Below are 25966 nucleotides of genomic sequence, written 5' to 3' on the forward strand. Positions count from 1 at the left end.
ATAAGTAGACACACTTGAGCAATAAAGGTGTGAGGGTTTTAAATTATATCCTCTGTTAACTTTATGATGCTATAAATATTTCCTTTTTATCTCTAATGAAGATGTCTATACAGGGATTACATGTATAGACTACTTTCTTATTATTGCTTTTCTCACTCTTCCAGAGGCAGTGTTCTGTCCTTAAATAATCCCTAAAGATAAAAATATGACAAATCTATCTAAACCCAAATCTGATCTCCCTGCCATCTGCAGTTAGACTTTGTAAAGCAGTCATGCCAGACTCTCTGGTAGAGCAACTCTGAATTCTAATGGTACTTGTAGGATGCTGAGAATGTTGGCAGAGCTGGGTTTGCTCTGCTCCTGCTCTCTGCCCCTTAACTTCTTCCTGCCTGACTCTGAGTGAGTTCCCTTTGCTCCTTCCTCATCTGTCCCTTCAGATGACACGTTTCCTTTTTCATTCCAGCCAAGGACCAGGAAAAGCCCTTTTCTCCTTAGGTGTTAACAACAGGTTTGTAGTCCACAAAGGAAACATGTATTAAGAAACTAGGAATAAAACACGATACATTTGGAAAATGGGTTTCTTTATTCAATGATTCTCATCAATTTCCAGAAATAAAATTGACTTGTTTATCAGTGTCCTGAACAACTTTTCTGAGACTACTAGCCTGGCTCTTTGTCCACCAGCCCCCATTAAGCTTTGTTTCCTGGAGTGTTTTGACTTCAAATCAGTGCCAAATAGCCTATCTCAGGAGAACTCCAGGCTCAGTATAAGAGTATACAAATACAAAATGTAGTAAGGACTTCTGCTGTAGTATGTGTCTTCTAGGAAGCCTGGGGTAAATAAAAGCAAGAGTGCAAGTGAGATGACCAATCAGAGCCAGGTCTCAGAAAGACACATTGTAAATATAAATGCTATTCCCCTTACCATAAAGGGATAATTACTGGGGTTCTTGCCATAATACAGAGGTTATGGCTAGTAATCCTATATTGCATATTTCAAAAAACCTAGAAAAGAGGCCTTGAAATGTTCTTAAGAAAAAAATATTTGAAGTAGACTATGCTAAGTGCCATGATTTAGTAATTATAAAATATATCCGTGCATCAAAACATCACATTTGTATCCCACAAAAAAAGTGTACAGGTGCTATTTGTCAATTAAAATAAAGTAAAACTGAAAAAGTGATAAAAAATCATTCTCTAATCACCTCTATAAGAAAGATCTCAAAGCAGAACTTTAAAAAAAAAAGTATACAGTAGAGTTAGGAAGGCAACGCGAGGTAAAACTTGGTGTGGGCAGATCAGGAAAGAAACCAGAAAATTATAGAAACTAAAGTAATATTGGAAGGAGAAAACATGATTAAATGAACCCATGGAAACCATAGTAAGATAAACATAGACATCAGAAAAGTTGGCAAAATAAAATGAAAACAGATTTGAACTGAAGAAGAGAAAAATAAATAGAGCACCTCACATTCTCAAAATTAGGATCTTAAACAAGAAAAACAACAAGACAGAACAAAAACCTAAAGATATAAGTAAAGAAACTGTCTGCAGTAAATGCTTGCATCGGGAAGCCCTGACCCAGCGTGACCTCGACATGGTGCATCATGATGAAATTACTAAACTCCACATAAAGAAGTCTTGCATGGACAGATAGAAAGAGCTCAGAAACAAGGGGGTGAGGACAGTGTTTTGCTCCAATGGCAACAGATAAATAGCCCATACGATGCTCAAGGAAAGAAACTATGATCCCATGATCCCTTGGCCAGCAAGAATAAAGAGTGCAGACCGTTTCAACAGGAAAGAGCTTCAGGAGCATTTACTTCATGAGCCTTTTCTGAGAGGACTACTGGAGGAAGAGCCGCTAAGAAGGGAATGACTGGAATAACTGCATTAAAGCAGGGAGGAAGCATTGGGTGTACTGGGATGCAATGAAATAGAATACCCTCACAGTGAAGCCCATTACAGCCGAGGTCAGCACCTCCACGCTGAACACAGAGAAGTCGAGCTGATGCCTGACAGGAGCCTTCACCCTATGGACTGATGTCCGTGGTACGGAAGGTACTCTGCACGCTATCAAAGGAAAAGGGTGAACACTAAGCCAGCTACAAACCCTTTGACCTATGATAGTGATATGTCTGCAAGATATGCTTGTGCATCAATGGCATAAAGGTTGGAGAAAAACCAACCAAGAAATGATTTAAGGCGCACACCATGAGTTTGATCCCATACCCAGCACCTGAGACTAGATAGGACAGGAATCTAGGGAAAAACCAGACACTACTGTTCTGCTAAAGAGATGTGGCAATAAAATGACTCCTAAGGACTTCTTGCTGTACTCACAGATCAGTGCCTCGCTCAGTCATCAACAGAAAAGTTTCTTCTTAGAGATGATGGAGACAAATACAGAGACTCAAAGCCAGATAATGTGTAGAGAGTGAGAGAACTTAGAACACTCATCCCTAAACAGGATGTCTCTACCAAATTCCCTCCCTCAGGACTCAGGGAACCCTACAAAAGCACAGGCAGAAAGAGGGTAAGAGCCAAAGCAGATGGAAGACACCAAGGGACAAAAGGCCCTCTAATCACAACAGGACAAACACACACACGAATTCACAGAACTGTAACTGCACGCACACAGCCTGCACTCTCTGTACCAGATGGGGTCCCAGAGCAGAAAGGAGACGTGGACTCAAGCCTCCATCCCTAAGCCAGAAGCTAGCTCCAACTGATAACCATATACAAACAAGAAACAGTTTTCTCCAAGGCAGTCTCACTGGGAAAAGAAACCACTGTAGGTCTCATGCCCAGAACTTTTGAACAACATGAAATCAACCTCAGAGCATCTTTGAAGATGCTTTGTCTCATAATGTTGTGTCAGGGCATCTTTTTTTAACCTTACAGGTCCTTTTCATACATAACTTCCCGTTATGTGTTTGTGTGGGATTCTTGTGTGGGTAAACATGTGTCTCTTCATCTAGATGTGCTTCCCATGATGTTTCTTCAGCTCCTTTTCTTCTGTCTGTTTGTTTTGCCCTGTTCCAAGTGGTTTGCTTTTGTTTTATCTTATTTTATTATTATTCCTTAGAAGCCTGTTTTTGTTTTGTGTTTTGTTTTGTTTTTCTAATGAGAGACAGAGAGGGTGTGGACCAGGATGACAGGGGAGGCAGAGAGGAACTGGGGGGTGGTGGGGGAGAGGATATTGTAATCAGAATATATTGCATAAAAAAAAACTTTGAATAACAGAAAAAAGTAGAATACTGTTTTTGGTTAAGTAGAAATGATACAACTGTAAAACAAATATGAGAGGAAATGAAAGGAAAATGGCATAAAGGTAGTAATAAAAATGGGTAAATATAAACCTTACTGGGAAAAGTACACACATAAACCAAAAAATAAACTACACAGTAGCATTTTAGTTATATGTACAAAATGTTCCAGAACTAAGATCAATAGTAACTCTAAATGGCCTTAATATAATACAATAGTGGAGATTAAGCCGCTGCCTCTCAAATCCCCAAACACAGAGGTTTAAGTAAAATTAATATTTTTCTCTTTCTTACAAAGTTGTCCAGAAATAAAGACAGAGGGTTGCAAGAAACTTCTACCCCTTAAATCCAGCCAGGGGTTCTGGTTCTGTCTGTCCTGTGAGCTGATGTCCCCATCGTGGCTATCTTCTGGTCACAACAGAGGTGCTACTGATCTAAAAGAATCCACTGATAATAAGTTGAAATCAAAAAAGGAAATATTGTAGAGTAGAAAATTATGGCCAGAATTTCTACGGAAGCAGGGTAAGAGCCTGGAGAGGTGGATTGGCCAGGGTCTAACCGGTCTCCACCACTGCTGTTATGTGCTGCAGCGAAACGCGGCTCTAAACGTCTGGAAGGACTGTCTCTAAACTCTAGGCTGCAGAGAGGCCACCCAAAGGACCAGAGGAAACATTTGTTGGTGCTAGCATAAGACAAATAATCACTTCTGTTCCCATTACCCAGACTGGAAAACCTTATCACACCAGTTGTACCAAGTAGAGTACACACAAGGCCACTGCCTTGTAGCTGGAGAGTTTCTCTCTGGGTCCTGCCAAGCCCCGGCAGTCCGACAGCCCACTTATAAAATAAACACACAGATGCTTATATTATTTAAACTGTTTGGCATAATGGCTCAGGCTTCTAGCTATCTAGTTCTTACATCTTAAATTAATCCATTTCTATAAGTCTATACTTTGCCACATGGCTCGTGGTTTACCAGCATTTTCACATGCTGTTTATCATGGTGGCAGCTGGCAGTGTCTCTCTCCACCTTCCTGTGCTCTCAATTCTCCTCCCCCACCTATACTTCCTGCCTGACTACTGGCCAATCAGTGTTTTATTGATTGACCAATCAGAGCAACACATTTGACATACAGACATCCCACAGCACTGCCTCATATTGGAGAAGAGAATAACCATGAAATAATGCCATCCTGGTCCTGCACAACCAAGTTTGAAAACAAGATCCCCAAACCTCAAACTGCTTGAAAGCAGCTGTGTACCGCCCCCGCCCCACCAAAAGGCCAAGAATATTCACAAGCCTATAAAAACATCCATCATAGTTAAAATCCTCATATGTAAAAAGTACCAGGACAGGGAAGCAGGGAAATGTGGCTCAAAATGAAGAAAAAATTTTATCAACTGAAATTGATTCAGAAATGATCAAACATCATGAGCAAGGCAATGTCTAGATCAATGGTTCTCGATTTGTGGGTCACAACCCCTTTGGGGATCAACCACCCCAGTCACAGGGGTTGCCTGAGACTGTCAGAAAACACAGATATTTATACTACAATTCATAACAGTAGCGAAATCACAGTTATGAAGTAGCAACAAAGATAATGTTATGGTTGGGGTCAACCACAACATGAAGAACTGTGTGAAAGGGTCCCAGCATTAGGAAAGTTGAGAATCACTGTAACAGAAGAAAAAATTTATTTGGCATACAGTTCCAGGGTCTACATGGGCAGGGTGCAGGCAGCAGGCAGGCATGGCGGCCAGGCTACAACACTGTGACCTCACATCCTGAACTGCAAGTGCAAAATAGAGAGGGCACCCAGGAAGCACAGAGTCTTTGAACTCTCAAAACCCGCCTCCAATCACTTCCTCCAAGGCCACATCTCCTAAACCTCCCACGACAGTGCCACCAACTGCGGACCAAGTGTTCAAGCCCATGAGCCTATGAGGGACATTCTCATTCAAACCACCACAGTACAGTAGGGAAATAAATGACATGTGACAAAAATATAATTGATCATGAGTCTAAAAATATTGATGAGGAGAATCAGATAAAAAAACAATGACACTTACCAGAACACACTATAGATAGGTATGAAATTGTATCAAAAGAAAAATTTAATGAAAAAAATCTTTTATAGAGTTATTTTCAGTTGTCTTTAAGAGAAATTGTTATTATCAAAAATTCTAGACTTTTCCACATGGAAGCACAAATGGGTAACAGCTTCCCCCTTCCACCAAACATTTTTAATGGCAGCTGCCACGGAGTCATCTCAAGAACAGCATAAAACAGGAGAAGCGCGGAGTGCACTTCAAAGTTCGCAAATGGCAAATGTGGCTCTGAAGCCTGATATTGTTATGAAGAATTTTATAACAAAAATGAAATAAAATATGCCTACTTCTCAAAAAGTTATTAAATATCACTAACATTGCTTCCAAGGCTCCTCAGCAAAGCCCCTCTGGAATCACTTATAGACTCGTCTCCCAGGCCTGATTTGTAACAGTAAAGCTAAGCAGTACACAGAACTGTGAGAACTTGCAGCTGGCATGAGGCTGCGCATGCCTGTAATCCAAGTGCTCTAGAGGATGGGGGAAGGGCATCATGGGTTTCAGAACACCCTGGGGTACATAATAGGATTCTGTTTCAAAAGAGCAAGCGAAAGTGAGAAATGGTATGGAGTTAGATCTCATTAGATGTGATTAATAAAACTGTTCCAACTACAAGTGGTCTAAACATTTGTCCATGTAGAATCCCTTCTAGAGATCTCATTTTGCCAGCCCAGCAGACTAGACACTGATCTAGCACACCAAGCCTCTGGGAGGATGAAGCCAAGAAATTAGGCATACACTGCATGCATGTTCTTACATAGCTGTTATTTGGAAAGAAAGTCAGTTTAAGGTCAGGTTTGACGAAAAATTAACATGCAGTATGAGAATTTTTGCTTTCTAATAAAAATATTGATGACCAAAAATTATGGATGACCAAAAAATTCTAGCTACGGCTGTTCCTTTGCATGGTATGGTATCATTTCCTCTCAGTTTCTTTCAAACATTTCGAAAAATTTTAATATTGCCTTATGTCTCAGTCAGGGTACTGAATGCTCGACTTCTCGAAAGCCCAAAACTAGGATAAAGTCAAAGATGGCCTCTCTCTCTCTCCCCCTCTTCTCCCTCTCTCTCCCTCTCTCCCTTTGTCCCTCTCTCTTTATCCCTCTCTATGTATGTGTGTGTGCACCTGCTCACGTGGCTGAGTTTTTTTTTTTTTTTTTTTTTTTTTTTTTTTTTTTTTTTTTTTACTTAGAACAAGTTCTGCCAACACTTCATCTTCTTCCTCCCACCACCACAGACTTATAACACCCAGGGGTCTCTGAATTAAAGACTAAACCTGGTTAGTGCCTGCCCATTGCCCGGGCCATTTCCCCAGCTCACATCCCACTAGCTCCAGAATATCAGTGTCTGTGTCAGTGTGCTGTGGGCATCCCAGTCTTTTTATTGGGTCAGAGGATTGGTCATAGGTAGATTTGCTAGCCTTAGATGAGAATTGACATAGCACAAGTAACCTTGAGCATCAGAGGCTTCCAACTTCCACTGTCTATGCTTAAAATAATGGGTTGTGACAAATTATCTTACCTCCAAAAATTATTTTATTTTGGGGTCCTTCATGTTCATGATGAATGATTAATGTGATAATATAATTATAAATATTCTTCTTGGGAAAAGTTAGTTTGAGTTTTCATCATTGTAAGAACTCAGGGAGCTAGGTGGTGGTGGCGCAGGCCTTTAATCCCAGCCCTCTGGAGGCAGAGGTAGGCATATCTCTGAGTTTGAGGCAAGCCTGGTCTACAGAGCAAGTTCCAGGGCAGCCAGGGCTACACAGAGAAACACTGTCTTGCTGTGGAATGCTGTTCTGTATGCTGTGAATATGTGTTGCTCTGATTGGTTGATAAATAATACACCAGCCAGTAGCCAGGCAGCAAGTATGGGCAGGTTAAGTTGATGAATAGAATTCTGGGAAGAGGCTGAGTCAGGAGTCACCAGCCAGACACAGAGGAAGCAAGATGACAAGTCAGAACTGAGAAAAGGTACCAAGCTACATGGCTAAACATAGAAAAGAATTATGGGTTAATTTAAATGTAAGAGTTAGTCAGTAATAAGCCTGAGCTAATGGCCATACAGTTCATAATTAATATAAGCTTCTGTCTGTTTATTTGGGTCTGAGTGGCCATGAGACTGGGCAGGACACAGAAAAACTTCCAGCTATATTTGGTGCCCAACGTGGGGCTCTCAAATTTCCCTAAGGCCTAAAAGAGTTTAAAAGGGCTTCTAAACACACAAAAATGGAGCTAAAAACAGCTTCCTAGTTGTGTCTCAGGCCAGCCATGAGCTACAGCATGGCAGATTCCTGCCGAGTTAGTTACACAAAGGTTTCTCCAAGCTATGCAGTACACTGTGTGGTGGATTTAGCTTTTGCTAGTAAAAAAAAGAAAAAAAAAAAGGTGGATTCTGGGCTACAGCTGCTTTGATGAAACATAGACCCACTGCTTCACAGAGTCAGCAATGAGCATGGTTCCCCCAAAGCTAGCGGTAAATGTAGTTCCATCATGTTGGAAAGCTGAGATGGGCAGAGCCAGCAGCCAAAGTTGCCATTTCAATCCTAGTCATGCTTCAGTTAATGCAGTAGATTCACAATAAGACAGATTCAGATGGGATAAATCCTGAACAGTTTACAGTGTGTGTAAAAATGTATATAGGCTTAAAAGAGAAAAATAGGAATATATGCAGTTATATAAAAAAATAGAAAGTTTTTAAAAAAATAAAGTCTTTTAAAAAGACAGTAAAAGTAATATAAAAAATAAGCCACGTAAAGATGGAAATCACACACAGAGTCTGGGTTATATTGTCTTTGGGATTTTTAACTGCAGAGAGAAATTAATTATAAAGGCTTCTAACTTAAACAAATATGCATATTTTAAAGGTATCTTAACTTCAAAATTTGCATCTAAGAATATGTTGCTTTGGAAAGGAGGCTCTGCTTTTGTTTCTACAGGAAACAAGAAGCTGTGGATTTGTTCCAGGTTAAGATATATCAGATTTGCTCAAGCCAGACCTCCTGAACCTTAACAGATGGTACCTATCATCAAAGATTATAGCCAGTCTTCCCAGGACTTGACCATTATCCTGAATTTTATCAGGATCCCCATAAGTCTACCAGTGCCCCCTATCAGCAGGAAGTAGCCTTGAACACTAAGCCCACATTCCAAAAAAAAGGATTATGGATGTTTGTCTTTGTTTAGATTGTTGGTTGCACATTGTTACTGGTCATAGTCAATCTCTAAAAGAAGAAAGAGGGATATGATATAGAAATGTAGGATATTGATATGATAGGATGAAAGGATAGAGTATTGAATCTACTTTCAAAGAGCAGCAACTTGTTTAAAATGTTTTACATTGCTATAGATTTTAGTTTATTACAAACTTAAAGTTAATTTTGTTATACTGTATGTATATTTTTACTCTTTTTTAAGGTATTGTGTTTATGTAACTCATTTAAATTGTAATGGATAATTAAGAAATACAAATTAATAATTAGTCTATGATAATCAAACTTATAGTCATGTTAGTTAAGTTTTCTAGGTATACATAGATACATTTCAATTAGATAGGTAATCTTCAAATACTTCAAAGACCTACAGAATATGGCATTTAAAATGTTTTAAAAATGTAAACTTTCTGGACAATGAGACACATCTGCTCCTGGCAGCACCAATTTACTTCAGAGAAGAGGATGGGCATCCAAGACACTCCATATGGAGTTTATTTTCTTCTTGGCAAAAAGAGCCATTTGGGCAAGAAACTGTTCTTGCCTGGACTGCTTGACAAAATGTTGTATCGACTGGACATGCAGGACCCATGGAAAAATGACCACTGAATTTGCCAAAACAAGGTGAAATGGTCCTTCAGGTTCCTGCTTCTCAGAGGAGACTGCCAGACATTCCACAGGACACAAGGAAAAGTGACTGAGAGTCTAGACCTATTGGCTGAAGATGGATGTCCCAATGTTACAGAGGAACTTTGGATAACTGTCCAGATAGCAAGCTGCCTCTTTCATTCTAGGTTTTTGGAAGTTGCTTACAATGCTCTTCCTATTTATTTAGGTAACATTATATCCTTCTGGGGTCTTTGATGTAGTTGAAGAATAGTTAGTTATAATTATAATTTTCCTTGGTTATGATAAAAGATAAATTAGATATGAAACTTTAGACTCACAAATATAGGATAGATAGAATATTTTCTTTAATTTTGCCAAATACAAATAGACTAAATATTTTAACTGTAATTTTTGCTTGATAACTGTTCTATTATATGTAATTTTACTATGCTAAAGTTAAAACCTTCCTTTTTAATTAGACAGAAAAGGGGAAGTGCTGTGGGATGTCATTCTGTATGTTGTGAATATGTGTTGCTCTGACTGGTTGGTAAATAAAACGCTGATTGGTCAGTAGTCAGACAGGAAGTATAGGTGGGGTAAGTGGACGAGGAGAATTCTGGTAAGAGGAAGACTGAGTCAGGATTTGCCAGCCAGACACAGAGGAAATAAGAAGACAAAACAGAATGGAGAAAAGGTACCAAGCCACGTGGCTAACATAGATAAGCATTATGGGTTAATTTATGTGTAAGAGTTAGTCAGTAATAAGCCTGAACTAATGGCCACACAGTTCATAATTAATATAAGTTTCTGTGTGTTTAGTTGGGCCTGAGCAGCCACAGGACTAGTCAGAACACACAGAAAAACTTCCAGTTACACTGACTCAAAACAAACAAATAAACAAACAGGCAGGCAGACAGACAAACAAAAGAACTCAGGAACATTTATAGCACATAACAAAGCAAAAAATTAAAAAATTGAAAATTACTGGGATAGGATATAGAGTCTGTGGAATGGATTGATTTTTTTTCAAGGTTTGTCATAATTAAAATGTCACATTGTCTTCTCCCAACACAAGAACAAAAGTTTCCACCAGAGTTAAAGATCCACTCAGTTCTCTCTGGGCTCTGTGGGGTCTAGATATGGGGTAAAGCCTACATATTATGTAAAAAATAGCATACATGCAACAAAAATGGAGGGTAGGCCAGGCACAGCTGCATTCACTCACTTATCCAATGCCTGGATTCCAGTGCCCATGTGCTATTCTGTTTTGTTTGAGTAAGAACAATATACTTGGTAAGAACAATGTACCTCATAAAGAGGACAAAATTGCAAAGAACGGCCATCCAGCATGGAATCCAGGAGTTCCCTGCACCACATGAACACATACTGTGGGCATCATAACAATGGGTACACATGACAACCAGACAAAGGAAATATGGGAAGAACAAGGAGAAACGCAGATGTCATGTCCTGGGGGAAAATATGTTTTCCTAAAAGATGACAATTAGATTTCTCAAGTCTAAGATCTCTAAGAAAAGTTTTCTTATAAAATATCTTTTGGTAAACGTCCTGGGTGTAGAACACTGAAAAACATCAGTCTTCTGATTGTCTGTGAAGTTCTGGGCACCTTATCCCGTGTGAGTGAGTGAGTGGTAGATACATCTAATTTTAACCACAAATCTCTCTGTCATAGTAACATAAAAGAGCAACAAGAAGGGCTTTGTGCCCTCCCAACTCTGCTGTAGGCTGAGTGGCCTGGTACCTCTAAGAGTGGCCATGGCACATCCTACCACTGTGGCTCCGTCAGTGTCTGCCGACCCTTATCTGTCCAGACGGACTCACTTGGGTACATCTGAAAATGTATGGATCATAGTCTGTACCTACAACCCACTGCAAACAAATAATTCAGGGATGGGTAATATATAAGTGTTTATACCTTGTTCAGCCTAATATAATCAAATATAAAGGTATGCATTTTCCTGAGTCTTTATTTTTATGCAGAACAGAATTCTTTGCCTTCCCACGTCAGCCCCAAAGGACTGTTGGTTGTCTGGTCCCCGTGAAGCTGTCTGCCATCATTAGGCATTTTTTAGGGCATTCTTTCTGCCCTGGGTCAAAAGAGATCTCCAAGAAGGTTTAGTCATATAAACAAGGAGGCAGAAAAAGTACAGTGGGTAGACATCACAATTCAACCCCAAATTTATAATTTAAATAAATCTTATTAAAATTACAGTTTGGGTCATCTATTACAGAAATGCGTTTCTGAGATTGCTAACTTAGATTTTCTAGTATATAATGACTGTTCACATACATGGGTAGACTGAGTCTATCTGAAGGCTCTGTAAACAGTGAGAAAAGAAGATGGAATATTAGAAATAAAAGGTGGAGAAGCATGAGCACCAGTGGGGATGTATGACCTGGGTGTCTTCAACGGAATGGATTTGCTCTAAGGATATTTTAAATCTATTGATGTATAAGTTAGACCATATTATAGAAATGAAATCACCTTTAGTTATAATGTCGTAATTCTCTGGCCCTAAAAAGGATAACATTTTTCAAGAAGGTATTTGTAATGGTCTGGGATTGATGCAAGACCTGTTTGGATTTGAATATTTATTTTAATAGTTATTCACTTTATAATCATGAGTGAAATAATTAATATGTGCTATGCTTTTCTGTCATTATCAATAGAATGAGGATTATATGAGTATTAAGGATAAAACTTATGTAAGTAGAGGCCTTTGCCCAGTATCTAGCTGATGAAGACTCCACACATATCTCTTCCATTCTCCTGACTCTACTCTGGGCTGGTTTTATCCCTTCACTCTAAGGCTTCATGAGGCTGTTCTTGGGATATATGTAAATTATGGACTCAGGAAAACCAAACAATCCAGGATATATAGAAATCTCAGTCAGTCTTGATGAATAACACCCATTTCTCTCTGAGTCTTTTAGATCACAGCATCCTTGGTTGTTCCCCTACTCTGCCTAGATCCCCACAACATGGAGCTCTCTACCTGGTATTTTTGATAGATTGGTTATTTTGACTTTCAAGTAAAGCTACTGTTTTTAAAAAACTTTTTTTGGGAGTTTCACTATATCCAAGATGGCCTTAAATGTCTATCTCTCCTGTCTATGCATCCCAGCTGTAACCACAGGTGTGAGCTACCCATTCAGGGCTTCAAACTCCTCCCTGCCAAGATCCAATTTCTTCCAAGTCAGACTGGAGAACAAGTATGTTGATTAATACGCCCAAGAAGATTATTGCTAGACTATAGCAACCTTCCAACTAACAAAGACCATGGCAACTAGTCCCACAAACTCTGAAAACTAAAGAATTTTATTTGTAGCTTCAAATACTTAAATATATTCTTGGGATAAATATAATTTAACTAAATACAATTAAAACTTTTAAAGTCATATTCGATGCAATTCCTTCTGCTTATTTGTTTGTTTGTATCGGCTTTTCAGACAGGGCTGATCCAGTCTGCAGGCTGGCCTCGAGGTCTCAATTACACCTCAGTACCCTGACTTGGTGTAACAAATATATGCCACCATGCTCAGTTCTAAGTGCAATTCCCAGAGGATTTTCTGAGAATCTACCTGAAGTACATAATCCTAAATTTTTAAGGGGTTTATAAAAGCTAAAATAATGTTCATATATATTTAAATGAGAAGCAATAAAAATCTAGCTTTTCTAGGAATTATATCCTTACGAGACCCATTTATAGTTAGTTTATCCTAAGACTATTTACAGAGTAAATTTTATCAAAGTGTGATACTGTACACTATTTAAGTTTTTCTAATACAAAACACTGAGTTTCTTATGCAAATATCCAAAGACTTTGAAAATGAAGAGAATTCAATAAAATTATAATTGTAGACTTTCTATCATGTACACACACACACACACACACACACACACATATACAGTCAGAGAAAAATACGGTTATGTAACTTTGCATTAAGGATCACATTTTCTGGTTTAATCTGGTGCTGGCTAGTTTTACATCAACTTGATACAAGCTAAAATCATCTGAGAGGAGGGAACCTCAATTAAGAAAATGCCTCCATAAGATCAAGCTATAGGCAAGCCTGTAAAGACGTTTTCTTAAGTAGTGATTGACAGCAATATAGTATTTGGTAATAATTCATCACAGCAGTAGAAATTCTAACTACAACAAATACAATATGGCATATATTTGCCATGCTATTGGGGAGTGTGTCCTATAGGAAAGTAGTACAGGCCATCAAAGACACAAGTTTATTTGAGAAAGATTTAGGTTGGAATACTGGACACTATTTTTTGAGGTTTCAAAAAGTGCCTTTTCTATTCCTTATTTCCACAAAGGATTAAAAAGTAGACATCAAATGAACTGGTATACATACAATCATGACATGTTTTTCCAGTTAGCAAATATTGGCTGATTATACCCAAAGCATTCTGGGCATGCATACACATATATTTGTGGGTATATACATAACTGTGGTATATGTATGTGTAGATATGGTTCGAGTGGCATTTTCCCTTTATTTGGCTATCTGAATAACTTACATAGACATAGTTTCTTAATGACATTACAGTTTATCAATAAAGAAACAAAAATACATCTGGGTTTGCCTCTGCAAACACTGGGCTATGGTTAATGGTTCAGACAACACTGGAAGGAGATGTGTCTAGACTGGAAAGGACTTTGGTGAGGACACCAGTTGTGGGCACTTGCTGTAGGAGCCATGCACTTACTTAGGAAGGGCAGCTTGAGCATGCTGCAGGCATAAACGTGGGCATTAAAAGAAACCCACCCAGCTTGTGTGGCTCCAGGTTCTGCGTGAGCCTAGCACCGCAAAAGTGGCCTGTTTGAAGATCTTTGTGGATTTCCACACCTGTATTTGTGAGCTGGTGTCCTGGGGCTTCCTTCTTCAGGCTTGTCAGAGCATCCAGAGAAAACCTTCCACCCTCACACAAAAGTGCCATTGAGGGTGAACATGAGTCAACTGGAAAACATACGCTGCACGTTCTCAACTGGTTTCTTTCCATTGCTGCAAAATAAAATGTCTTTTCATTTGGATCTCCACTCAATGAAAGGAGGGCATCATATTGACAAGCATTTACACGTGGACCTGGGGGCAGGGAGGAAGCCAGTTCATTAGGAGCAGAATTTCTAGTAAACATTTCAATAGACAGATTCTGTTCACCAGGAGCAAGGCATTAAGTGATACTTATTTTTATGCCTGCATGGCCTTCTGAGGGACATGATGAGGATCAGGGGAGGTATGTGTAGAAAGGCGTCCTCACTCTGTCTTCAGTGGGAAATTTTCCATGAGCTTGTGCAGATAATTCTCATTCTTAATAGAAACTAATCCTATACTGCATGCTACTCATAGTGTATACCTATACCTTGTAAGTCAGTGTTATTGGTTCAAAGAACTATGTATAAACAATAAGGGAATGCCCCCTGTCAGAGTGCAAAGGAAAATTTGTTTCTAGTTTCTTCTCTAATTGAGCTGTGTAAAGCACATGAAAGGATTCTGAAGTATCTCCGTCTTTCCCTCTCTCTCTTTCCCCCTCCCTCCCTCTCCTGCAGTCTCTGAGCTGCCAATACAGCACGAGAAATCCACTCCTTGACATGACAGGAAAAGCAGTTGTATGGCAGAAATGGTACGGTCTGTTGCAGCAAATTACAGGTTTCCCTTTCATGTTCAGCACAAGAGGCAGCCTTCGTGCAATTAGCTACAGCTGGCCAAGGAAAGCAAGCGTGCATCTGCAGAGATCAGACCGGGGCCAACTAGTGCTTTCTGGCATATATCACTATAGGAACAGAAAAGGAGGCCTGATTTTTATCCCTGAGCATGAGCCATTTTTAAAACATCTACTTCCCCTTTCTGAATCACCAAGACAGTATTCCATTTGGAGAAATTTGATTTATAGTCATGGTCAACCCCCCTGCTAAGGTCACTTGTTACGATTAAAGGAAGAAAAACAATACAAAGCTTAAAGCCTTCCGCTGGGTTCTTGTCTTAATCGTCGCGACTGTTTTTTTCAGAGAACCCTAATCTAATGCCTGCTCTGCATTCTGCACCTGCCATGGTGCACACTCCTCTGCCTGGCGGTTCTTACCGGTATGCGGGAGCACTACCAGGAAGATGACTGGCTATGTGTGATAGCTTTGCTGTTGTTACTGATGATTTCTACCATCCACTTCTAGCCTGTACATGAAAACATGTCAGAGCTCCCCAGAACTATTCTAATTATACATAACACAATCATGTCTCCCCACTAAATAAAACCTATGAAAGTACTTTGCTGCATGGGCCACACAAGAAAGCCCAACCAGCAACATAACTAATGTGTAGCCTGTAAGATGGGCAGTGTTTCTCAGTAACACACACCTGTTGGAGTGATCCACTTCTTCAGGAGTCTTGGGCTCCAGGGGATTTGTGAGTTCCTTCTCAGATCTAGGACTCCAGGATGACAGAAGTTTAACACATTTCTGCATCAGAAGCACCTATGGTGCCATTGAAAGTTCAGAAAAGCCATTTATAAATGACAGACAGTATCAGGAGAGTACAGCCAATCCAGGAGGGCACAACTGTTTACACTCATCTTCTGGAACTGTAGACATCTCCACAGAATTATTAGCATTAACACATTTTCAAATCCTAAGAAGATAGAGAGAGATTTTGTCTTGGTGTTTTTTCTTTCTTTAAATTTTTTTAAAATTATCATTTTATTATTTTGCATGTATGGGAGTTTCACCTGCATGGATGCCTATAGAGTATGTGTGTGTGTGGTGCCTGTGGAGGCCAGAAGAGCTTGTCAGATTCCCTGGAATGGGAGTTACAGATGGTTGTGAGCCACCATGTGGGTGCTGGGAACCAAACCTGGGAGAGCAACTGCTCTTAGCCACTGAGGCATCTCTCTAGCTATCTCATTTTCATGTTGTGGTTTGCTTTGTTTTTTCTTTCCTTTTTTCTCTCTTTGTACGTGTGTGCAAGTGCACCTGGAGACCAGAAGTCCGTGCCGGGGTCTTCCTCAATCCTTTCCCACTTTATTCTTTGAGAGCGGGTCTCTCAGTGCACTCGGTGCTCACAGGTTAACTGAGCTACACTAATTGATCAGAACCCCACCTTGTACCCCCAAGAGTCTCCTCTCTGCCTGCCCTGTCAGGGAGTTCAGGGCTGTCTGGATATCTAGCGTTTTGATGGGGATTGAACCCAGGCCTCCATGCTCGCACTGCAAGCCCTCTAGCCACCAACCAGCCCCTCAGTGCCCCCTTTTCCCCTTTTATTTAACACAGAAATAAAAATTATAATAGAAATCATCTGTAATTACTGATTCCTCCCAAACTGCCCCTCCCTTTTTTTTAGAAGAAAAGCAGTAAAACTACTGATGTTTTAAAAGGGGAAAAAATAACTTGACAGTTCAGTTGAAGATCACAGGGCATTTGTTGAGATGTCTCCAGAGTATTTTTCTGAAGATTTATTTTTAAAGCTGTGCTTAAAAGTAAAAAGCCGCTTCTCAGTGTCCCTCCCTTGTGTCGCAACCAACCTTACTGTGCCATCAAAACAAAGAAAACGATTACCATATTTTTGTTTCATTAGGTTTAAGAGAGGCACATACAGAGAGAACACATTAAACATTTAAACGGCAAATCAGTATTACATGTTTAGAAGAAAGAGAAGGAACCAGAGCGTTGTGCCCAGACGACAAATTTCTATAACCTCAAACCCATAATTTACTTAGAATGTGCGGCTCCCTTGAACTGGACCTCCAGACTCCCCGCGTAATGAGCAGCTTAAGCATGGATGGAAACAGGTTGGGCGGGGGGCGCTGGGGTCTGAAGGAAGATTTTGCAAACCTATGAGAATGAGCAGCGTCTCATGAACCTTTCAAACTCTACTTTACTCCCATCAGAGATAAACTTTCCTCTTAAAGGAACAGGCTGGAAATCTCCTCCTGTGCCCAGTTACATTCAACAGGTACTCTTCAGTAAGACTCACCTCTCGGTGAAACTCTATCACCGCAGGGTAACAATAAGGAAAATTAAGTTGTAAACAATTCTAATTGGAACCATGGCTTTTCCATTTTTAGAGAAATAAGCAGTTTATTATCCCAGGATAAGTCCAAGGTAGATGCCAGTGGCACACTCTACTCACACCAGTTACAACAACCAAAAAATGTCTCCAGACACTGATCAAGAGTCTCCTGGTTGGGAACCCTTGGTCTGGTTGGCAGTGAGCATGCCTAGTAAGGTTGAGAAACAAAAGAAGCCGAAGTGTGTCCAGGGGGGGAATGCGGACCGATCGGATTGGGCTTCCTAAGCCATCGCAGAGCCCTTTCCTTTTTTTGTAAATGATATGTGAAGTCTGGAGATTCTGCTAGGAAAGTACTCAGAGGTGAATGAGCAGATGGGCTAGAAGAAGAAAGAGCCATTAAAAGACTTCAGGGTAAGATGGCAGATAAGACTATAAAATCTGTGAAATCAAACAGTCAGATAATACACAGTCATCTCTTTTCTGGAAGGGGATTAGAACTGCATATGAACTTATTAAGCCAAGTGAGAAGGAAGCAGGGGAGCTGTGGAGCTGGGGAGCTGGGGAGCTGGGGAGCCGGGGAGGTGGGGAGGTGGGGAGCAGGGGAAGTGGGGAGCTGGGGAGGTGGGGAGGTGGGGAGGGGAGTGGGGAGGTGGGGAGGTGGGGAGGTGGGGAGCTGGGGAGGTGGGGAGGTGGGGAGTTGGGGAGGTGGGGAGCTGGGGAGGTGGGGAGTTGGGGAGGTGGGGAGCAGGGGAGCTGGGGAGCTGGGGAGGTGGGGAGGAGAGGTGGGGAGCAGGGGAGCAGGGGAGCTGGGTAGCTGGGGAGCTGGGGTGGGTAGCTGTGAACTGGTACCTGCTGAACCAAGGGCCTTCAAGACTCAAGGCTTCTTATAAAAGCGGACCTGGGAAAACGTTAGAGCCAGAGGAAATTGGCGTGCTCTTGGGCTATGTCTCCCTGCGTCCCCCACAGCCTGTGGCTGTAGATGTGGAGGTCTAGCAGCCAGGAGGACCTGCCCAAGGCCTGCAGGAGACGGAGTCTGTCAGCATTCTGATAAAGGGAGAGGGACTCATGAGGCCCTGCCCTCGTTCCTGGGAAAGGGAGAGCATTTCTTCAGTGGTGTGGCCACTGGTGAGCTTGGCAGCCTTCTGTAAACAGCTGTAATCTAACTTAACTAGTCCTACAGAAAACCATGAAAGTGGAAGGGTACTAGAAGGGAAGGTGACCAGTAGGAGTGGGAGGGGCCAGAGGTAATCTGGGTGGGTATGATCAAAACACAGTGTGTGCATGAATGAAGAGGCCATCTTGACATTCATCTCTAGGCCTAAGCAATATATGCTAACCAAAATGTTTTTTTTAAAAAAACAGGCTATCACTGACCTTCAAGTCAGAGATTATGGTTGTATGTGGCTACCAAGACAGTAAAAAGCTATCAGAATTAAGATTTAAGACAAGTGGAGTTTCCTGTCATGGGAAAGGACTCGAGAAAGAGAGGCATCAAATATCCCGCAGCAACCGGAGGCAGCAACCAGAAGCACTCGAGCGGCGTTGGTTGAGATGCCTATAGTAGACACAGGGGGGTGGAGAGGTAGAGAAGAGAATCCATTTTAAACCAATCCTTGGCAAGAATAAGACAAGAGAGAATGGATTTATGTACTTCATTATGTTTTAAATAAAAGAAGTGGCAAAATTTCACATGTAAATGATGTTGGGTAAGAAGAAAGAAAGTAAAGACACTTTCTGTAAAGCTTCTAAATCTATTTAAACGCACTAAAGGATGGTGAGTTTTCATAATGAATATTTTTTCCACATGTAAGCATCTCAATGTGAACATGTGACATGTCTGTACCCAATGAGCTTCAAGAAGCACTTCTCTATCTGGGCACATTTCAAGAGATACCTGAGAGCTGCAGTTTTCCCTCCAAATGGCACCTGTAATTATTCTCAATTCCAGGATTACTACTCTGAAGTGAGTGTCACGACTGAGGAGAAGCTGGTGCTAGAGCTTTATTTTTCTGTGGTGTGTTTTCACTTCTCTCACAGGAGACACTGTGGTGCATCGTAATTTGTCTGGGATCTTACCTGTGACCCTCACTGGTCTGCATAACGTTCAATGACATGGGCTGGAGTTTTTTTTTATTGTTGTTTGCTTGTTTTGTTGGTTTTTCCCCTCTGTATTACTCTCTCATCTAAGCCCCTTTGACTCTTCAAACCATGGCAATTGGTGGTTATTTTTGCTGTAAATAAGACTGCATCAATCACCTTTACTCTGCCCTAGCTTGCCAGTGTGTGAGTGTATGCCACCTCTACGGGCCTGGTGAGGTCACCAATTCATAGATTCTGTTACTCGTTTGAAATTAGGCTAGACCTGGAACACCGGTGTCTGCTTTTGGTTTGCTCTTAATGAAGCCTATAGACTAGAGACCCCTTTCAAAGTTTTACTCTTTTCTCTTTAGCTCAGAGGAAATGAAATGAAAGGGGCACTTCCCTTTTATTTAAAGAATAATTAGAGATAAGTGGGCTCAACCAAATGAAGAGAATAAAACAAGAAGACCTATTCCAGAGTTGAGTCTTCATCCCCCGATGCTTTCATGAGAGCCCCTGTGGCTCATGCATTTATGTTAACTCTATCATAAAATGTGATCTTTATTGCAGCTTGCCATATAAAGTTTCAGCTCTGGGGCAAGTCTACCTCCCTCCCAAGCTGCGCTTCCAATCTAGCCCCTTAATAAAATGCTTCAAATATTCAGGAAGATGCAACTGGTGACTTGCATGCCAGTCTCTTCTTCCTCAAAGTCACTTTAATGCTGCTTTAAAAAGTCTGCCAAAGGTTTCTTAATTCATCTTAAGTTTCTATCATCATCTCTGAATATTTTTTTAAAAAAAAGAAATTGTCAAGATATTTAGATATTTACAAACTTTAAATTCTTACATGCTTCACACATTCTGTACCTGCTGTCAGAAAAGCTTCGTGTAACATCCGTTACTAAGGATATTTGCCAGCTGTTGACTTTCTACATTTTTCTTTATAATAAAAGAACAAGAAAGTCTAAATATTAGGGGATGAGGAAGGAGTAAATGCAGGTAATGGGCATAAGTTATCAAAAAGGATATAAAGCTGATTTTTTTTCTAGCTCTAACTCCGTTATGGATTTTTTCCTTTTCATAGTGAAAGTATAAAATCCAGCATGAAGTTCCATAGCTTCTGTTCTGAACGGCCATTATTACTGTCCAAAAGTTGAGTTGTATAGTCTTTGGGTCTGAGGTGTGTGTGTGTGTGTGTGTGTGTGTGTGTGTGTGTGTGTGTGTGTGTTAATTTTTAATACTTCAATAATAAAGTTTTATAAATAAAAACTTTAAATCTAGTGTAATGACTCAGATCATAATGGGGACTGGAACTAGCATTTCATAAATAGAACAACATAAAACTAAATAGGAAATCTGGAAACTGTAGCCACAGAAGACCCATGCTGGTTATTAACAATTTGTCTGGCACTCAGTTGCAGTAATAACCATACTACATTTGGAAGCTTATGGTATAACTGAAGTGCTACGACATACAAAGATACTGCATGACATTATAATACTTAATTGTCTCTACTAAGGGTGACTAAACAGAAAAGGCCAGTATTCCTCTGGGCCCTTTCTGTGTTCACGTGGAAGGCACACTTGCATTCTATGTCCTATTGGCACAATAGCTCTCAGCTTTGGAGAGCATCCAGACTAGCTTGACTTGCATGTTTCAACGGCTCTAGCCAAGACGTGCTACTGATAATGAGCAGATTCCAGCCCCTCATCATCATCATCATGAAGTAATCTTTATAGAGCACCACAAAGAGCCATAATAGAGGCTGTCCAGACTCAAAGGGGCTGAAAGAGTAAATGAAAAGCCTTTAGATCAGTTGTATGAAGGTATTCCTGTCAATGACTAGGCTCAGGAAGTGGAAATGCAAGGAACCTGTGATGCTAGATGTCCTCTGAGCAAGTACTGACTAAGGCTGAAAAGCATCCATGCTGCTTTTGAAGGCAGTGATTCTGAGAAGCTATCGCTGTGTGTGAAGATCTACAGACAACGACATTTCTGCCCAGCTGAGAATTCACTGCTGTCAGTGAAATTGTCGATTATGGAATAGAATAGACGTTACCTAGAGAGAAAATGACAAAGAGGATGAACAATGAAGAAAGTACACATTGTCTTTGGAAGCTGGTAGAAGATGGTGTTGATCAACACGTATTTCAAACTGTAGGTATAGACCCATTCATGGAGGATGAGGTCACCTTGGTTTTTAGCCTTTAAAAAAAAGAAAAGAACAGGAAAGAAGAGCTATGAGAAGTAGAAGTGCAGAGGAGAGATGGAAGCTAAGACAGACCAGGAAACCATGAGCTATATTATTACTATATTTCACAATTGCTTCAAAACTCTCACATGATAAATTCTAAAACCAAAACTAAAGCTACTGTTAGCATGGCCTGCCTCATGGAAGAGGCTCCAGCTCTGGGCTGCAGTTCCAGGAGACCATTTATTCGACACAATGGAACAAAAGAACACACTCAATCAAGGAGGCACTAGGTCCAACTTCCCTTCCTGGCCAGAGCACCCTTTAAAACTCAAGGAATTAGGGGAGGGCATTTGTGGATATGCTAACTGAATCCTGGCTTTATAACACTGCTTAGTAGTGTGGACAGAGCATGTTATATACATTTATGTACATACTCTTCATGTTTTGGTACTTCTTTTATACTTTGGACTTTGTAAAAGCATTAAAAATTTGGAAATAGACAATAAATTAGGAAATAGACTATAAAATTTTTCCTTTAGCACTATAAAAGCTAGCTATGGAACCATGAGAAAACCCTTTTACATAGAGATATGGTTTCATTTAGATGTTCACAGCAACCATGTAAGGTAGGCTCTGACATTACCATCCTTTTAAGATGACAAAATTCTGAAGTTCAAGGAGTCTGCCCAAGGCTCACACAATGACTGAGTCACCACTCAAACAAAAGTCTGCTTCAGACCACACTGTTTGCCCTCTTTGGTGCGGTCACATCTCTGGACCCTCCTCTTCTTCGTTTGCATGGTCAAAGAATTAGGAACACAAATCTTTTCTCCTCTCTATCTTCTACTTTAACAACAGTCCTCTAAAATTCCCATCTAAAAGGTAACTGTAAATTTTCATAAGTCAGAGATCAACAGAACACAGTAATCCATGATGAGTGGGCTGAGGCCGTGCTCTGCAGACTGCTCATCTCTCAGACACAGCTCGCCTCAGAAAGCCCAATACAACTGGAAGGAAGTTTGGTTGATGAGCAAATCCAAAAAGGTTTTAACGTCTGTCCTTTGCCTGTTCCTTGTGTTACTGCTTTAAATTGAGAATAATAATCATTCTTTTGGATTTAAAATCCAAACTGTAGCTCTGTTTTTAACTTCTCTTTATACCTTTATTCATATGTCTTGTTTTTATTCTCTCTCTCTCTCTCTCTCTCTCTCTCTCTCTCTCTCTCTCTCTCTGTGTGTGTGTGTGTGTGTGTGTGTGTGTGTCTCAAAACTCTTTCAACTTCTTATTTTGTTTTGTAGGTATTTAGGAGATCTGGTTCACTTTAAGACAATGAAGCGGACAGAAGCCCCCGAGGGGAACTCACTAGGAACCAGGGAGGTCCTGGTGACACAGTTAAACTGGCAACAAATCAATAGAAACAGTGGAGAAGAGGAAAGAAAACAGTAATTAAAACATTCTGTTAAAAAAATAGAATCGTAATGAAAAGATGCAAGCTATTGTTTTGCTTCACTAATTACATTTTAATTGTCAATAGGTTGTTGGCCATTAAAAGCCTTTTTCCCACATTTTAGTGTTCTGCTGTCCTTGCTGGAGTGATAACACTCGGATTGTGTCACAACTACACAGCACAAATTTCCACCTGGATGGGACCAGAAGAAACTATTTTGTTCCTCACGATATAATCTTAAAGAAACCCTGTGCATGGACATCCTGATGCAGGCATCACCACCTGCCACATGTGCACACAAGTAACAGACACGTGTGACATGTGACAGTGGCAGTGACAATGAGGAAGGAGAGGAAGGAGTTGGTGGCAGCTGCTTTCTTCGAAGGACCAGATGCCAGGCCTCTTGCTAGGCATTGAACTTGTATTTTCTGACTTAATTCTCACCACAAATGTATTACTTAGGTATATGACTTGTTTTGTTTCCATTTGTGCCCTATTCTCCCTGGAGGGACCTCAGCTTGGCTTTTCCTACCCTATTTTGTGAGTACTTCATTTCTATAAAGACACTATCTCTAAAAACATGAACCCCAACCCTTTGATCCTCCCAGCTGTGCCCTGGAAACCATCAATGGGTGTCCAGGGGCTGTGGGAACTCCTTTCCCTGGCCACCCCCGGGGCCTCTCCTGTGAACGACTGGTCCTGAAGGCATCCTGCTCTTTTACTGTAGGCAACTGCTGAACTTCCTGTCCTCCTACTCTAAGTTTTAGTTAATTTCTTGGACGTCACATGAACACTGATATAAGGGAAATGGTACAGATATCCATTCCAAGCAACTATTGATTTAAAAAAAGTCCACATTTAGCTTCAGGTAATATGACATTATTGAAATAGTAATTAAGGGATTTTTTTATTGGTATTTTCCTTTACATCCTTGGCCCTGTTTACCTTCATAGAGTTGGTGGTTTGGCCTCTATCTACCATCCTAAATGGAATGTGAGGACAGAAAGTCTCAGAAGCAGGGATCCACTTCTGGTTAATTAACTTGCAGAGGGAAGATGGAAGACAGATTCCTACTGCTGAAACAATTTGGAATAAAGCCTTAGAGGTAAGAACACGTCTTCCTTCCACAGACATAAAACAAGAAATAACTAACAAAAACAAATTCCAGGAGTGTCATATCTTAGTTTGGAGGTGTTTCCCCCCTGCCTCCTCCAACCAAATTATTTTAATTCAAGTGACCCAAACAACAGAAATTCATCCTCTCACAGTTCTGGGGATATACTGGAAGTCAATATTTTCTACATAATTATTATTTCTTGGGAGGTGTGAGGGAAGAATGGCGTCTAGTCCCTTCTCCTTGGCTTTGGAGATGACCATTTTCTCAGCTTCTTTATGCTGTCTTTGTCTTTGTGTACTCTGTGACCTAACTTGACCAACTCTATAAAGACACTCTGTCTAAAAACAGTCACCTTCAGAGCACAGGACCTCAGTGTATTAAATTGTGGGTGAGGAGGATGAGACACATTCAACTCATAACAAGTTGAAATATGGAATTTTCCTTAAAAAGCTTCTCTAGATGAGCGTCGTGACATGGGTAGCTTCTCTGAGCAGCCTGCCATCACTAGAGAGAGACACAAAGGACCATAGGTAGCTACAATGGACAATTCACTTCTTCTCACTTCATAGAGCCATGATATCTGTCACTCCCATCTCCATTTGGTGACAGTTCCTTTCTGTCCAGTGAGAATATTGCATAATTAGTGGGAATAAGTTCATCTCTGTCCTAATACTTCACACCCCATCAACTTATATAATTTATTTCAGCAACAGATCATTGTGGTGGTATTGTGTTCCCTGAAATATTGTGCACTCTAATAAACTTATCTGGGGTCAGAGAACAGGACAGCCACAATATTAAACATAGAGGGTAGGCAGTGGTAGCACATGCCTTTAATCCTAGCATTCCAGAGGCAGAAATCCATCTGGGATCTCTGTGAGTTCAAGGCCACATTGGAAACAGCCAGGCACGGTGACTCATGCCTTTAATCCCAGAAAGTGAGCCTTTAATCCCAGGGAGTGATGGCAGAAGGCAGAAATATATATAAGGCATGAAGACCAGAAACTAGAAGCTTTCAGCTGGTTAAGCATTCAGGCTTTTGAGCAACAGTTCAGCTGAGACCCATTCCGGATGAGGACTGAGAGGTTTCCAGTCTGAGGAAACAGGATGAGCTGAGGAACTGGTGAGGTGAGGTGGCTGTGGCTTGTTCTGCTTCTCTGATCTTCCAGCATTCACCCCAATAACTGGCCTCAGGTTTGATTTTATTAATAAGACCTTCTAAGATTCTTGCTACAGATCATTTATGTAGAGAATCTACAATTCAGCCATGATATCGGGTCAGTCTTGTTATGTGGCAGCACAAATAAAGGTCTGTACATTGCTCTAAGGAGGGAAGAATGCCATCAGCAATAGAGCAAGAATACATGAAATTCATTCCCGGAATATGAAATGTGGCTATCTCTATGTAAGAGGGTTTTCTCATGCTTCTATAGCTAGCTTTTATAGTGCTAAAGGAAATTTTTATCGTCTGTTTCCCAATTTCTTGTCTATTTCTAAATTTTTAATGCTTTTACAAAGTCCAAAGTATAAAAGCTACACAGAGAAACCTTGTCTCAAAGAACCAAAAAAAAAAAAAAAAAAAAAAAAAAAAAAAGAAGTACCAAAACCAAACACAAGGATAGAATTACCAAAAATGCATGTCTGCTTTCTAATTTTATAGGGGGAGATCTTACTAATCATCACACATCACATAAAATAATAAGTGCCCCATAATAACAGGTAATAATATATAATGACAAATAATATTCTGTATTATGGTTTTCTCCATGATTTCTAAGGCCATGGTTGGAAAATTCAAAAGGAAGTTTGAGTGTAATTCACTTCCTCTCTCTTCCAATAACATTAGACACACTTTGAACACAAATTTGGCTAGCTCTACAAATCAAACCAAAATTT

This window comes from Peromyscus leucopus, chromosome 8a (genome assembly GCF_004664715.2).
Source record: "Peromyscus leucopus breed LL Stock chromosome 8a, UCI_PerLeu_2.1, whole genome shotgun sequence".
NCBI lineage: Eukaryota > Metazoa > Chordata > Mammalia > Rodentia > Cricetidae > Peromyscus > Peromyscus leucopus.